Here is a 12,839-nt window from a genome sequence, read left to right on the forward strand (position 1 = left end):
TTTCACTCGTGTCTGTTGTGATATTTCCTTGTTCATTCCGAAGTTTAGTAATTTGAATTTTCTCTCTCCTTTTTCTTTGTTAGTGTGGCTAAGGGTTTATCAATTTTGTTTATTTTTTCAAAGAACCAACTATTTATTTTGTCAATTTTTTCTATTTCTTTTGTTTCAGTTTCATTGTTTTCAGCTCTGATTTTAACTATTTCTTGTCTTCTACTACTCTAGGTGTTGCTTTGTTCTTTTTTTCTAGGACTTTGAGCTGTAGTGTTAGGTTGTTTATTTGTTGATTTTTTTCTTCTTTTATTTAATGTGCTCCGTGAAATAAATTTTCCTCTAAGTACTGCTGTCATAGTGTCCCAGAGATATGATGTATCTTAGTTCTCATTTACCTCTAAGAATTTTTTTTATTTCCCCCCTGATGTCTTCTGTTATCCATTCATCATTCAATAGCATATTAGTTAATCTCCAGGTGTTAGAGTAGTTTCTGTTTTTTATTCTGTCATTTATTTCTAATTTCAATCCATTATGATCTGAATGAATACAAGGTAGTATCTCTATCTTCTTGTATTTGCTAATAGTAACTTTGTGGCACAATATGGTCTATTTTAGAGAAGGATTCATGTGCTGCTGAGAAGAAAGTGTATTCACTCTTTGTTGGATGGTGTATTCTCTATATGACCGTTAAGTCTAAATTATTGATTGTGTTATTGAGATCTATGGTTTCTTTGTTTGATTTTTGTTTGGAAGATCTGTCCAGTGGTGAGAGAGGTGTGTTAAAGTCACCTAGTATTATTGTGTAGTGGTCTGTTTGATTCATGGAATTGAGAAGGATTTGTTTGATGTACATGTATGAGTCACTGTTTGGGGCATAGATATTTATGTTTGTTATGTCTTGCTGATATATGGTTCCCTTAAGCAGTATGTAATGTCCTTCTTTATCCCTTCTGACTAACTTTGGCTCGAAGTCCACATTATCTGAGGATGGATACTCTGGCTTTTTTTGCTGTGTCCATGTACATGGTATTTTTTTCCCATCCTTTCACCTTTAGTCTGTGGGTATCTCTTTCTATGAGAAGAGTCTCTTGCAGGCAGCATATTGTTGGATCTGTCTTTTTAATCTAATCTGCCAGTCTATGTCTTTTTATTGATGAGTTCAGGTCATTAAAATTCAGGGTTATTACTGAGATATGATTTGTATTCCCAGTCATTTGACTCATTTTTTTTTTTTTTTTTTGACATGCCTTGGTTTCTCCTTTATTTGGCTATTCCTTCAGGGTAGTTCCTCCCGTTGCTGATTTACATCATTGTTTTTCACTCCTCCTCATGGAATATTTTGCTGAGAAAGTTCTGTAGTGCTGGCTTTCTTTTTGTAAATTCCTTTAGCTTTTGTTTATCATGGAAGGATTTTATTTCATCATCAAATATGATGGTAAGTTTTGCTAGGTAGAAGAATCTTGTTTGGCCTCCATTTTCTTTCAGAGCTGAAAATGTTGTTCCAGGCCCTTCTAGCTTTTAGAGTCTGGGTTGAAAAATCTGTTGATATTCTTATTGGTTTCCCCTGAATATAATTTGATTCTTTTCTTTCGCAGCTTTTAAAATTCTGTCTTTATTTTGTAAGTATTTTCATAATAATGTGCCTTGTGTGGGTCTGTTGTAATTTTGTATATTTGGAGTCCTATAAGCCTTTTGTACCTGGTTTTCCATTTAATTCTTCAGATTTGGGATATTTTCTGATATTATTTCATTGAATAGATTGTTCATTCCTTTGGTTTGTTTCTCTAAATCTTCCTCAATCCCAGTAATTTTTAAATTTGGCCTTTTCATGATATCCCATAATTCTTGTAGATTCTGTTCATGATTTCTTACCATTTTCTCTGTTTGGTCAACTTTGTTTTCAGGATTAAACATTTTGTCTTCAATGTCTGAGGTTCTGTCTTCCAAGTGTTCTATCCTATTGGTTATGCTTTCTATTGAGTTTTTAATTTGGTTTATTATTTTCTTCATTTCAAGGAGTTCTGTTTGGCATTTCTTCAGTATCTCTAACTCATTATTGAAATGATATTTTGCTTCCTGCATTTGCTCTTTTAACTGTTGATTGATGCGATCATTCAAAGCCTGCATTTGCTCTTTCATCTCCTCGTTTGCTTCTCTGATTATTTTAATTATGTACATTCTAAACTCCCTTTCTGACATTTCTTCTGCCATGCTGTCATTGGATTTTATTGATGTATCATCTAGGTTTGTTTGGGACATTTTTTTCCATTGTTTTCTCAAATTGCTCAAGTATCTTCCCCTCTATTAGTGAAACTCTGAGATATTGCAGATTTCCTCTATTGACTTATAGTGCCCTATAGATTTCCAATAACTCACCTCCTAGCCTTTAGTAGCCTGAGTTTTGGAGGAACTTGACAATGCAGTGCTCCCCAATGAAGCTGCCCCTCTAGGGATGGTGGCCTTCAGGTGGGGCATATTCCCTGCTAGTGGGCAGAGGTGCCTCCACTTATTGATGTATGGTCAGCCAAAGGGTGACTAAACTGCGGGCTGGGGTATGGCTGGTCTTGTTCTGTGTCTCTGGTTCTACTGTCCTGGTGGGAAAGCTTCGCCCAGTGGGGAAGTCTCACTGGGCAGCTCTCCTCCAAGAAGTTCCCTTCATCCAGAACTACTGCCTGGGTTGGGCAGACCTCCTCTGTAACTTTCTCAGAGGTCCAGACCTACCTCCTGGGCCAGAGAGTCTCACCCTGTGAGTGAATCTCTCACTGGGCAGCCCTCCTCTGCAACATTCCCTGGGGTCTGGAACTACTGCCTGGGCTGGGGAGCCTGGCCCTGTGAAGGACTCTCTTTCTGAGTGGCCCTCCTCTACAATGCTCCTGGTTGTCCGGGTTCACAGTTCCAGTGGGGGAGTCTCACTGGGCAACTCTACTCCAAGAAGTTCCCCCCGTTTTGGGGCTTCTGTCCTGTCCAGCCTCGCTCAGTGGGAGAGACTCACCTGGTGGCTCTGAGTTGGTCCGAGTCTCTCAATACCTCCTCTTCTTGAATCCTGAGTCCCTTCAAAGGGCCTCCAGTCTCCTGTAGATGTCTCAGAATGGTAGCCGCCCTTCTGATGATGAAGGCCACGCCCTCAGGAATAATTCAAAATGCCTGCACCAGCCTCCAAAGAAGTTGGGGAGCCCCAGTGAGAGTGCGCTGAGTCAGCACAGAGGCAAGTGCAGTGTCCCTCAGCAGTAGGGGGGCAGGCAGGCTCAGAGATCACGTCCAACCTCGGTGTCAGAAAAAAAATTTTTATGAAATATTTTGAATTTTACATAACCTCTTTTATCAATGCTTATGGAGCAAGAGAGTTGAACTGTGAGACAGTGTTCTTATGATAGACTATTCCAATTATAGTGAAATGAATATATTTTAATAATAAAGCAGATCAATAACAAATTATTCTTGTGATTTTCTGGGCTAATATGGTTTTACAGACCTGCTGGTGTTTTTCAAATATTGATGCCTTATTTATACACCTGGAACTTTTTGGTATGCTTGTCTGTTTAGGTTGTGCACTTCCTCAATTTTCCTGAAACTCATAGGTGTTTATTTAAGTTTCTCTTAAAATCCATGCAAGACCCATCTTCACCTGGAGCATGTGATGCACTTCCTTTCTACCATAACCACCATGTCACATCTTTTTTTCCTTCCATATTTTTTATTGGTGCATAATAAAAAACGGGTACAGAATGGTGGGATTTGTTGTTACATATGCGTATGTGCACCATATCATATCTTAAGTCTGGGAGGGAGTTATGAAAATTCTTTCAGATCTTCCTTATGCAAATCTCCTATTTACTCTTCCAGTGCATTGTGTTCTATTCCCAAAAGCCATGTAGTGATCAAATAACACCTAACAAACTTCTAAAATTTTAATTGGAATATGAGAACTTAATCCTTCTTTTGTTCTTCAGGAAATTGCTTTTCCTTTCTTCTTCCAAAAGTCATTTCTACTTCTCATCTCTCTCTCCTTTCTGTATTCTAGTATATTCCTTTTTGCTGTGGTTTTTTGAGCAGTCTTCTGGCCCTGTCTCTCCAAATGATATACCTGGTGTGTGGCCTTTAAAATACTAATAAAATATGACCATACGATATAGCTGACAGACCTATAGAAATTTAGGCTAAGGTATGAAAATATGACTTATGAATTAATTATTTATTTTTGCTGTCCAAATGAGTAAATAGTGATCCATTCTTCAGCTGGGCACTTGTCATAGAAATTTAACCATTGTTTTAGGGACTATTAGTAATATTTTAAATGAAAAAAAAAAATCAAAAGTTTTGACTTCTCCTTGCAGCTATGACTGAGTAGCTGGTAATAGATTAATGCTTTCACCAAAAAAAGTCCTACTCCTCCCAAAAACACCTGAACAAAGTATATGAACCAACTGTTTTTAGATACTATATTACAGTCAATGCAGGATTATATTTGAGAGAAGAGAAATAAAATAGATAATTCCTGGAATTGCCCAGTTTTCTGGCTAGAGGCACTTAATCGGCAATGGTGCAGAGAGGTGAGACCAGACAGCATGGCAGCCTTGCTGAGATGGAGTAGACAGATATCAGAGACTGAGACTTTTACAAAACTGGAACTAATGAAGTGGAGGACCAAAAAGGAGGAAGCCAAGCAGGAAAGAACTCCAGAAATTTGCATAGGTGTTCCTTTGAGTATCTGAATACATATACAGACTGAGAACCCAAAGGCCAGACAAAGAATGACTACCAGGGAAAGAATAACTGCTGGGAAGCCATGAGCTAAACAACCAGAAGACTTTGGCAAGGTGGAGAGATGTTTTAATTCTGACCAACTCGTGTAGAAAGACCTGCTGAACACTGGTCAATTCACTATAGATCCCCAAATGGTCCTTACTCTTATTTTTAGTCCTAAAAAGAACTAAATCTAATCCTAAAGTCTGTTCTAGATCCTCATTAACAAAGTTGAAAAAGAAGCTTCAAAATGATCAAGTATATTAATTACCTGGCAGAACAAAACTCTTTTTCTTAAGAAATAAATAAAACTTGTGCAACAATATGATTTACTATGTCCAATATTTATCAAAAGTCACTAGAGATTAAAAAAACCATGAAAATGTGAACCATAACCAGATGAAAATCCTATCAACAGAAGCAGTTTTGGAAACAATAGATGAGATAATGGAATGAACAAACAAGGATTTACTTATGAATTATAAATAACATGTAAGAATTCAGAGTAGGAATGAAGATGGAAACACGGAAAGAGAACATCAGCTTTGTTGTTGTTTTATTTATTAAAAAAAATTTTTTTTAAAGTTTCAGGTATATAGATAAGGCATCAATATTTGAAAAAGACCAGCAGGTCTGTAAAAACACATTAGCCCAGAAAAATCACAATTTTGAAAAAAAAAAATTTAAACTGCAGGTATCTCCCTTGGAATGAATTCTGGTTCAAATGTCAGGAAAGAAGTGTAGGTAAATTGCTTCTCTTCCTTTTCTACTTAGGGGTTTCTTCTTTGACCTTACCCTTTCTGTCTGGAACTTTGGCAGGCTTGCTGAAGTTCACCATTGTAGAGCAACTTGAAAGCAATGGATCAGAGAATGCTGGAGGCACAGTGTGGCCAGGGGAGTGTTTGTTGACCATACTTGGTCCAAGAGCTGTATGAAAAAGAAGTGAACATTTCCACCAGAAAGAAAGCTCACAGTATAGAGGTATGGAGAGACTCAACAGACTTGTAGAAGGTTTATCCGTTTCAACCAGGATGAGACTCCTAAAGAAAATAGGGAAAGATCAGAAAACTATACTGCTGCATTCCTGTGGGGAAACATCATCTCCAAGGATACCAGTTCCCTACAATGAGACCAATTAAGGTCTCAGATGGATAGCTCTTTCATTTGATATCATAGTGGCATTTATTTAATTCCCTCGGATCAGCAACAACCAGGAGGAGAAAGAGGATGAAAAGAAAGCACACTAGATACTGAGTTTTCACTTTCAGTTTGTTTCACAAAATGATTTCCTGCTCCCCAGTTGCTCTTCTAAGCATGTTGCTTTGGATTCATTCCTGGGTAATTTTAGTGATGTGCTTATTTCTGTAGAGGAATAAACATGAATCCAAGCTGCAAACCAATGAAAAGCTAATGTACTTTGTGTAGGTAAGCAATCTGAAAATTAATATGTAGGTACATTATGAGAGGAAAGGTCAAAAAAAAATTATATATGCTAAAAATAAATCATGTTCTTTATCATTTTAGAGATGTGATGATTAAGTTCTTTATTTTATCAGCAAATATACACATGCAGTAAAAATCTCCATTTCCCCTGTCAATATGATCTGAGAGAACCAAATCCTATGTCTACCTGGTTAAAGCTTTTCTTCCCCAAATATCAGAATTATTTAAGGGAAATACACATACAGGCTTATCCCTAACAGTTCCTTGCTACTCACTTAACAAAACTATGAGTTATGGTGTCATATAGTGTCCCTGGTTAAAATAAAGCAGCTACATACTCTAGTTACTGCATCATTATATAATTTATTTGGGACAAAGACTTTGATTTAGTCAAGATTTGGTTCAAAATGTTATCTAGTTTTGGGTCAGTTGAACTTCGTTGGTTCTTAGTTTCTAAACAACCTGGGCCTTTTAAGCTTTAAATTTCTGTGACTATGCAATCCTTTAGGTTTCAAAACCATTTATCTTGGGAAAAAGTGATACTACCTCTTCAGACTGAAATATTCCAAAGTATTGAGGCTGGCAGGGCAAAAGGACAGTCAGTGTAGGTAATGAATGATTGGGTCAGAAAGATGGGGGCTGATTCAAGAGGAAATAAAATACTAATACTTCCGGAGCACTTCCTCTCCTCCACCTGTTGTTGCCAAGGTTACCTGCTTCCAGGGGATTATTTCTCCCTGCAGGGAGTTGTAGGAGTTATTAATGAATGCCCCCTGGGCCACTCCCTTCCTGCTTGTACTCCTGGGCAGCTTTGTTCCCACCCTTGGGATGCCTCCACTTTTCGGCCCACCTTTTGGTCACTAAGCAGGATGCATGGAGGAGGAGGCATGAGAACAAAGGAAACCTAAAATATATAAAAGGGACAGGACACCCCACTTCCTCACACACCCACCTCTGGGGCCACTACTCTTCAGAGAAGTCTATCTCTGTTGTATACTTTAAATAAAACTTGCCCACAATCTGGCTATGGTGAATTGGGCAGCTATGAACATTGATGTGGCTGTATCTCTGTAGTATGCTGATTTTAAGTCCTTTGGGTATAGGCCGAGGAGTGGGATAGCTGGGTCAAATGGTAGGTCCATTCCAAGTTTTCTAAGGAATCTCCACACTGCTTTCCAGAGTGGCTGCACTAATTTGCAGTCCCACCAGCAATGTATGAGTGTACCTTTTTCCCCACATCCTCTCCAACACCTATTGTTGCTTGTATTCTTGATAATCGCCATTCTAATTGGGGTGAGATGGAATCTTAGTGTAATTTCGTTTTGCATTTCTCTTATTTACTAAAGATGGTGAACATTTTTTCATATGTCTGTTGATTGCTTGTAGATCTTCCTCTGTGAAGCATCTGTTCACATCCTTAGCCCATTTGTTGATTGAGTTATTTGTATTCTTGGTGTAGAGTTTTTTGAGTTCTTTATAGATTCTGGAAATTAGTGCTCTATCTGAAGTATGATTGGCAAAGATATTCTCCCACTCTGTAGACTCTCTCTTCGCATTGCTGATAGTTTCCTTTGCTGAGAGAAAGCTATTTAGTTTGAATCTATCCCAGTTATTGATTCTTGCTTTTATTTCTTGTGCTATGGGAGTCCTGTTAAGGAAGTCTGATCCTAAGGCATCAAATTGAAGATTTGGACCTATTTTTTCTTCTATAAGATGCAGGCTCTCTGGTCTGATTTCAGGGTCCTTGATCCATTGTGAGTTGATTTTTGTGCAGGGTGAAAGACAGTGGTTTAGTTTCATTCTGTTGCATGTGGATTTCCAGTTTTCCCAGCACCATTTGTTGAAGAGGCTATCTTTTCTCCATTGCATATTTTTGGCCCCTTTGTCTAGTATTAGAAAATGGTATTTATTTGGGTTTATGTCCGTGTCCTCTATTCTGTACCATTGATCTACCTGTCTATTTTGGTGCCAATACCATGCCGTTTTTGTTACTATTGCTTTGTAGTATAGTTGAAGTTCTGGTATTGCGATACCTCCTGTTTGATTCTTGCTGCTAAGGATTGCTTTAGCTATTCTGGGTTTCTTATTCTTCCAGATGAATTTCATGATTGCTTGCTCTATTTCTGTAAGGTACGTCATTGGGATTTTAATTGGAATTACATTGAATCTGTATAGCACTTTTGGTAGTATGGCCATTTTGACAATATTAATTCTGCCTATCGAAGAACATGGGAGATCTTTCCATCTTCTAAGGTCTTCCTCAATTTCTTTCCTCAATGTTTTGTAGTTTTCATTGTAGAGATCTTTTACCTCTTTGGTTAGATTGATTCCCAAGTTTTCTTTTTATTTATTTATTTTTTTTTTTTGAGGCTATTGCATATGGAGTTGTTTTCCTCATTTCCCTTTCAACTGTTTCGTTGCTTGCGTATAAAAAAGCTTTAGATTTATGTGTGTTGATTTTATAGCCTGCTATTTTGCTGAATTCATTGATGAGGTCTAGAGGTTTTCTGGAGGAGGTTTTTGGATCCTCTAAATATAGAATCATGTCATCAGCAAGTAGTGACAGTTTAAGTTCCTCTTTTCCTATTCATATCCCATTAATTTCTGTAGCCTGCCTAATTGCTCTGGCTAGAGTTTCGAGGACAATGTTGAATAGAAGTGGTGAAAGAGGACATCCCTGTCTTGTTCCCGTTTTTAAAGGGAATGGTTTTAGTTTTTCTCCATTAAGAATGATGTTGGAGTTTCAAGATGGCGGCCTAGAGGGTGGCTGCATTTCATGTTGCTCCAGGACTCAGGATTCAAAAGAGGAGATATTGAGACACTTGGCACCAACTCAAAGCAGCCGGGTGACTCTCACCCGTTGGGAAGGCGTCCTGGATGGGATGGTGGTCCCGGAACGCAGGGAACTTTGTGAAGTAGAGCTGCCGGCAAGACACCCCTCCCCCCGCTGGAGCAGTGAGCTCGGACAACTGGGAGCACCGTAAAGGAGGCCGCTCGGCACAGCGCTGGGTCTCGGAGCAACCACTGGGGCTCCGGCGGCTGCCCAGGGGAGGAGTGGCGAGGAGAGCTGTGTGGACTCAGAACACTGGGGCCTGCCCTGAGGAGGAAGAGGAGGAGCATGGCCGCTTGGATTCGGAGTGACTGCACCAGAGCTACAGGCGGTTGCCAGAGGAGAAGCCGCGCGGCGAGCTGTTTGGACTCTAAGCGACCACTTCTGAACACCGGGGCCCGCCCGGAGGAGTAGGAGGAAGAAGAGGAGCATGGCTGCTTGGATTCGGAGTGACTACACCAGAGCTACAGGCAGTTGCCAGAGGAGGGGCTGTGTGGCGAGCTGTTTGGACTCAGACCACTTCTGAACTCCGGGGCCTGCCTGGAAGAGTAGGAGGAGGAGGAGGAGGAGCGTGGCGGGTCGTTTGGACTCACAGTGACTGCATTGGAGCTCCAGGCGGCTGCTCAGAGGAGAAGGCGAGTGGTGAGTTGTTTGGACTTAAAGTGACAGCGCCTGAACACAGGGGGGCTGCCTGGAGGGGAAGCGCGGTGGGTTGCTTGGTCTCGAGTGGCCGCACCAGAGCTCCGGGCGGTTGCCCAGAGGACGCGTGCAGCGGGTCACGTGGATTCAGAGCCACTCAGAGCGACCGCTCCTGAACACCCGGGGGGTTATTTGGAGAAGGAGGAGGAACGGGGAGGGTCACTTCGACTCGGAGTGACTGATTGCCCAGGGCTACGGGTGGTTGGTGGGTGGAGGAGGCACACAGTGAGTTTCTTGGACTCCTAGTGACCGCACCAGAATACTGGGCGGCTGTCTGGAGGAAGAGGTGTGTGGCGGGTCTCTGGGTCTCAGAGCGATTGTACGGGGCCCCAGGTGGCTGCTCAGAGGAGGGGCCGCATAGCCAGGCGATTAGAAGCAGAGCAGGGTCCCAGGATCTAGGAGGCTTCTGGGTGGAAGAGCCACACAGAGACAGGCTTAGGGGCGGAGCGAAGGTTCCAGGCCTGCGGGCAGATTCTCTGAGGAGGGGCAGCCTAAGGAGATTCATCAGCGAAGGGTGAGGCTCCCAGGCCCAGGAGGTAGGGCCGGGCCCCTTGGGAACTTTGCAGAGGAAGGCAGCCCAGCCCAGGCGGTAGCTGTAAATTGAGGGGAACCTCTAGGAGGGAATTGACCAGCGACACCTCCCCACCGGGTGAGTCTTCCCTGCCGGGTGAGGTTTCCCCACAAGGACGGTAAAACCAGGGACTCAGGCTCAAACAGGCCTTGCCTCAGCCCACAGCCTAGGTCCCCTTTGGATGACCATTGGTCAACAAGTGGAGGTACCTCTGCCCACTAGCAGGGATTATACCCCACCTGAAGGCCACCACTCCTAGAGAGGCAGCTTCCTTGTGGAGCACTGCATTATCAACTTCCTCCAAGACTTCAGCCTACTGAAGGCTAAGGGAGGATATATATAGAAATCTTCAGGGACATTGTAAGTCAATAGAGGAAATCTGCAATATCTCAGCGGTCCAATGATACCTGAATAATATGAGAAAACAAGGAAAGAAAATGCTGCAAACAAATCTAGATGTTACATCAATAAAACCCAATGACAGCATAGCAGAAGAAATGACAGAAAAGGAGTTCAGAATGTACATAATTAAAATGATCAGAGAAGCAAACGATGAGATGAAAGAGCAAATGCAAGCATTGAATGATCGCACCAATCGACAGTTAAAAGAGCAAATACAGGAAGCAAAAGATCATTTCAATAAAGAGTTAGAGATATTGAAAAAAAACCAAACAGAAATCCTTGACATGAAGAAAACAATAAACCAAATTAAGAACTCCATAGAAAGCATATCCAATAGGATAGAACACCTGGAAGACAGAACCTCAGACATTGAAGACAAAATATTTAACCTTGAAAACAAAGTTGAACAAACAGAGAAGATGGTAAGAAATCATGAACAGAATCTACAAGAACTATGGGATATCATGAAAAGGCCAAATTTAAGAATTATTGGGATTGAGGAAGGCCTAGAGAAACAAGCCAAAGGAATGAACAATTTATTCAATGAAATAATATCAGAAAATTTCCCAAATCTGAAGAATGAAATGGAAAATCAAGTTCAAGAGGCTTATAGGACTCCAAATACACAAAATTACAACAGACCCACACCAAGGCACATTATAATGAAAATACCTAACATACAAAATAAAGACAGAATATTAAAGGCCGCGAGGGAAAAGAACCAAATTACATTCAGGGGGAAACCAATATGGATTTCAGTAGATTTTTCAATCCAGACCCTAAAAGCTAGAAGGGCCTGGAACAATATTTTTCAAGCCCTGAAAGAAAATGGATGCCAACCAAGAATCTTATACCCAGCAAAACTTACCTTCAAATTTGACAATGAAATAAAATCCTTCCATGATAAACAAAAGCTAAAAGAATTTACAAAAAGAAAGCCAGCATTACAGAACATTCTCAGCAAAATATTCCATGAGGAAGAGATGAAAAACAAAGAAGCAAATCAGCAAAGGGAGGAATTATCCTAAAGGAATTGTCAAATAAAGGAGAAAACAAGTTGTGTCAAACAAATAAATAAATAAAATTTAAAAAATGAACCAAATGACCGGGAAACCAAATTAAAAAAAAAAAAAAAAAACTTGCTATCCACACTTGCCTGGGCATTTTTCTTATAGGGTATTCAATCTTCACATCAGGGGAACAGGACCTGGCCCTGATTCTCATCATTGGTATTAGTATCCTGTTAGCAGGTGCCCTTTTCTCTCCATGTTCGAGTAGCTATTCTTTCACTTCACACCATCAGACCTAGGGGACTAATACCTTTCAGAATGGCTAGCCCCAGGACAAAACATTATTCCTAATTGGTTTCCCTTAACCTTTTTCCATACATTTACAAATATATTAAATTCTCTTAAAATTTCCAGTTTTTATCAGCTATCTCTTTCTGCCAGGACCCAGAATAATATATACTTTATTCATCATAATTTTCAAAACAAAATGGTAAGTGCAATAATATTTTTTGAAAAAATATACAAAATTTATTTTTTATTTTTTATTTTATTATTATTATTTTTTTATTATTGTAAACAAATGGGATACATGTTGTTTCTCTATTTGTACATGGAGTCAAGGCATACCATTTGTGTAATCATAAATTTACATAGGGTAATGCTCTTTGATTCATACTGCTATTTTTTCCCTTCCCCCCACCCCTCCACCCCTCTTTTCCCTCTATACAGTCCTTCCTTCCTCCATTCTTACCACCCTCCTTATCCCTAACCCTAAACCTAACCCTAACCCTAACACTAACCCCTCCTACCCCCCCCCCATTATATGTCCTCATCCGCTTATCAGTGAGATTATTCGTCCTTTAGTTTTTGAGATTGGCTTATCTCACTTAGCATGATATCCTCCAATCTCATTCATTTGCCTACAAATGCCATAATTTTATCATTCTTCATGGGGGAGTAATATTCCATTGTATATATATGCCACAGTTTCTTTATCTATTCATCAACTGAAGGGCATCTGGGTTGGTTCCACAATTTGACTATGGTGAATTGAGCAGCAATGAACATTGATGTGGCTGTATCTCTGTAGTATGCTGATTTTAAGTCCTTTGGATATAGGCCAAGGAGTGGGATAGCTGGGTCAAATGGC

This window comes from Sciurus vulgaris, assembly GCF_902686455.1.
Source record: "Sciurus vulgaris genome assembly, chromosome: 10".
Lineage (NCBI taxonomy): Eukaryota > Metazoa > Chordata > Mammalia > Rodentia > Sciuridae > Sciurus > Sciurus vulgaris.